The sequence below is a fragment of the Palaemon carinicauda genome, chromosome 10, assembly GCF_036898095.1.
Source record: "Palaemon carinicauda isolate YSFRI2023 chromosome 10, ASM3689809v2, whole genome shotgun sequence".
NCBI lineage: Eukaryota > Metazoa > Arthropoda > Malacostraca > Decapoda > Palaemonidae > Palaemon > Palaemon carinicauda.
The window spans coordinates 125900853-125905852 of NC_090734.1; the positions used below are offsets into that span (position 1 = coordinate 125900853).

Consider the following 5000-nt stretch of genomic DNA (forward strand, 5'->3'; position numbering starts at 1 on the left):
TCTAGGTTTTGGCCAGTTTTCATCATCACACTAGCCATTACCGACTGGTGAAGGTACTGAATTACACCTTTAAAAGAAAAATCTTTGACCAGATTAATATTTATAATGAATATGATAATAGTATCATATTCAGTCCATATACTGTAAGCTAATCATTGAGCTCTCTGACGAACATCAAAACATTTTGCAAAGAAAAGGCAACATAACTTCACCGTACCTGGTAAGTGTGTAACAATATAAGAGGAGAAAGCTGCCAGGAATGGGACGTCAATGATGGCCAGGTCAGTCACCCAGGAGTCAGTCGCTGTGAACATCGAAGAGCAGACCTCGCGTGCCATGGTCCAGTTTCTGGTAGGCACTCGGCTCGGGTCGTTGAAGACGTCAGTTGCTATGAAGATGCATCACCCTTCCAGCGTTGTGAAGTTGTCGGGACAGCAAGCTGAAGGAGAGAGAAGTGTTTACTGTCGTTATTTTGATCAATATTATTACTGCTATAGATGTAACTGCGTTAGTTTCTGTGATTGTGCTTACATAGCAGTTTGATTTTCAACATTATACATGTTTAGGTGAAAATCTCTGGTCATAGAATACTATCTCATTATGTTATTGTTGATGGAGAAAGTTATTCAAAAACACACCCATATATATGTATATATATATATACAGTATATATATATATATATATATATATATATATATATATATATATTATATATTGTAAAGAACACAAGGCATTAAAGGTTGTACTCAACACGGTGAGAAATGGATATGGGAAGGCACAATTTTAAATGGATACCTCAACTGGTTCCATGTCTCCACAGGTCACCGACTTGTCTTATTTTTCTCGCTCCACCCCACCTCCTTACCCTCTGCCTCTGGTTTTCCTTCTCTGTTTCTATATAAATTGGTAAATTTCGGAATACGGTCGGAAATTATTCTAACTTGTCATATGAGCAAGGCCCTTCCGCACTCATATGCTAGACACTCTGACACGCACACATTCACAATCTACATTCCCTGCTTCAAGCTTACCATAGGGCCACCATCATAGCCAAGTTAAGGCAGTTATCTACAACATGAGCAGGTACATCTTGTAAGAAAAAAAAGCAAATAAACAAGGAAAGAAAAATCATTTCAGAAATACTCCAGTTTAGAGAGAGAGAGAGAGAGAGAGAGAGAGAGAGAGAGAGAGAGAGAGAGAGAGAGAGAGAGAGAGCCATTAATCTATGGAGACGTGGTATTTATTGAAATATAAAAAAGATAAGGGAGTTATCAGTCTGTTCAGTAATAGGGCTGAGACAAAAGTGTATTATGACTCCATGGCCTTTTAACATTCTTATGTATGGAGTGCTGTAAGAATTCAGAAGAGTACAGTTAATGTAAATACAATTATAAGAGATAAAAAGACAGCTAGTGAATGAAGTGTGCACTGGCTGATGTTTTCAGATGGCAAAGTAATGATATGGTAATGTAAAGAAACTGCAGAAGCTAGAAGAATTTAAGTGTTTACAAGAATTGAAAGTTGAGATTAGATACAAGAAAGCAAAGTTTTCTGTGTATTTGCAAATCAATAAGATAGAGAAGTAGATATTGGTGTGGATGGGGAGAAAGCAGTTAAACTTAGAATGAGAAAAGGAGTGAGCCACTGAATAAGATAAATAAAAAGGTATTCAAGGGTATATAAAATTGAAGAATGCTGCACTGACATTTTTGTTATGAACTATTTATTTTTCCATATGAAATTAAAAGGGTGGTTTATGTAGATATTCGTAAAATGAAGAGATAGAAAAGATGGATCAAAGAGGTGTGAGATAGATTGTTTATGTGAAAAGAATGTACTTTTGGTTGTGAAAAAGAGTTAGGACGTTAGATCCACATCCAAAAAGATAAACGTTTTAACAATGCTCTTTACCTGTGGATGAAACAGTTGCCATCTCCACCTGCGGGGTCAGGACCATCACTAGCAGCGGCACGGCAAAAGAGAATAGGTACTTCATGGTGATAAACAATGAGGTTCTTGCAGATCAGGTTACTCGGCAATGCCTCTTTACTTTATGACGATAGACACCACTTCCCTCTGTGTTTATATAGCTATCTTCACATACTAATCTACAGAGATTTGCGTCATAAGGCAGATACGCATAATTTCCGTTCGAGGAGAACGTATTTTGCTGCCGATAACCAAATCCTATTTTCCCAGTAGTTTATTACGGATATTTCCACGGATACAACAGCTTGTGGATTTACTGTTTATGGCGCCTGCTATAAAATTTTACAACTTCAAAAATCTTTGGAGTCCAATTAATATTAATAGTTGCGGTGAGTAACACAAAATCACTTGTTACGTCTTGTTCACATGTCTTATCTTTTTCTCTAATTTTGTTCCACTTTTGTGATCACTGCAATCTTTCAATACTATTTACTCCTTTAGTTTCCCTATTTACGCAAGAGCTGTTGTATTTGTCCCAGTTACATTATGCGTAGATTTCAAATAAAGATCTAAAATCGCCTCAACAAATTAGTTTTTTTTCCGTATCGTAAACAGCAACTCTAAACTTGCATTTTTAGTCCTTTTTATGTCATACCGATTAAAAAAAAAATGCACAACTGTAAATTTCATTAACCGCATTCTCACATGATGAGTGTTCCTACCTTGTTGTGGGTTTTAAAGGGAATATGCTCTTTCTTAAAATAAAGCTAATATATAGAAATAAATCAATGATAAAATTATCTTGCTTTACTTTATATCTATATTGCATTTTAGTGTTTCAGACTATTAGCCAGAATTATTACATAAACATTCAAGTATACTTTAGTTACAAGAATGTCAATAAACTATTTATTGTCTATCTATTTAGCTTTATATATATATACATACATATATATATATATATATATATATATATATATATATATATATATATATACATATATATATATATATATATATATATATATATATATGTATGTATGAGTATATATATATATATATGTATATACATATATATATGTGTGTATATGTATATATATATATACATATATATATATAAATATATATATATATATATATATATATATATAGATAGATATATATATATACATATATATATATATATATATATATATATATATATATATATATATATATATATATATATATATATATGGGCATTTATTCCCAATGCGAGGATAATTTAATTTTAAAAGCCATTTGTATCTAAAATTTCAAAACACGAAAATATTTACAAACATATAAATATCCACTTGGTTCAAACTTAGCAATCGGCTATGATGGGGGTGGGGGATGAGTTGATGTCGGTCTTAAAACCAAATACCTGAATTCGACAGAAATTTGTACTATATACTCTTCATCAATTTATACCTCGCTAAATAGTCTAGTTGGTTATGTCTACAGTCTCGCTTTGGTTCATATCAGAGGCCAATGTTTGACTCCTGGCCAGGTAGAAGCCATTGTCATAAGTGTATTTACCTTTCGCTATTTACCCCCAAGGCAGAATGAACTCGAAATGGGAGAATGTTTCGTGGCTCAATATTTCAAACATATATATAGTGTGCAATTATATATATATATATATATATATATATATATATATATATATATATATATATATATATATATATATATGTATATAAATTATAAAGGGAGAGAGTATATATATGCTTGTGTACATATGTGTATACATAGTGTATATAGACTCATGTATAGATGTATATATACACATATATATAAATACACGAACTCACAAACATATATATATATATATATATATATATATATGTGTGTGTGTGTGTGTGTGTGTGTGAGTGAGTATGTATGTGCCTATTTAGGTATACTGTCATCCGCTTTTTGGTTTATATCTCCTGAATAAGTTACTTTTCACATCCAAGATATGAATTTTGGCAGACTTGTGACCGTTGGTCCAGTTAGCAGGTATAGGCATATAAAAATCGTCCAGTCTGGAATTTTTGTCATATAGACAATATTCGCCGGAGACGCTAGACGAATGGTGATAATTCACTATCTGAAGTTAATTTGAAATTTATCTTCAACATCATTACTATGGGTTTCACAGATATTGCAAGCACGTATTGGGGCAATAGTTCTGTAACGAATACTTTTATCAGTACAAGATTTTGCTGGGATTTACACCAAGTGCAGTAATTTATAAGTGTAAAATGAATCACTAATTGTAAAGAATAAAGACACTTGTCCCTGTACTTAGAGGAAAAAGCAACTATTCTATCTTATTTCTCTTCCTCTTGTTTTGTTAAAGATTTTATTATTGATATAGTGAATATTTATTTTAATGTTACTGTTCTCAAGATATTTTATTTTTACTTGTTTCCTTTCCTCACTGGAGTATTTTTCCTGTTGGAGCTCCTTGGCTTATAGCTTCTTGCTTTTCCAACTGGGGTTGTAGCTTAGCAAGCAATAATAATAATAATAATAATAATAATAATAATAATAATAATAATAATAATAATAATAATAATAATAATAATATCCGATACTGAGCGGGTGGAAGGGAACCTCAGTTTAATAAGGAACTGGAGAATTACGACAACGCCAAACATTCTTAAATTTATTTCCATCACCAACAAATAACAACGTTTCAAACATCTCTGTGTTCAGATTGCCTAATTATGCCTTTCCCCATTCTAACTTAGAATTTATTTGTTTGTTTACAATATTTATGTGCAGCTTGCTCTTTATTGTTTTACTTTCTTTTACCTAGGAACATAATTATGAACACAGAGATGTTTGAAACGTTGTTATTTGTTGGTGATGGAAATAAATTTAAGAATGTTTGGCGTTGTCGTAATTCTCCAGTTCCTTAATAATAATAATAATAATAATAATAATAATAATAATAATAATAATAATAATAATAATGATAATAATAATAAATAACTACAAACACACCACTACAAAGAAGCTCCGACCAGAGACGACCCTCCCCCTCCACCTCGAACTTTGT

The 5000-nt window shown here is 31.9% G+C and overlaps 1 pseudogene; it reads right to left on the bottom strand.

Annotated features, from left to right (window-relative positions):
* LOC137648237 (C-type lectin domain family 4 member E-like) overlaps nucleotides 1-2068 on the bottom strand; it is a 4395-nt pseudogene extending 2327 nt beyond the window's left edge.
* Nucleotides 2069-5000: the final 2932 nt, after the last annotated feature.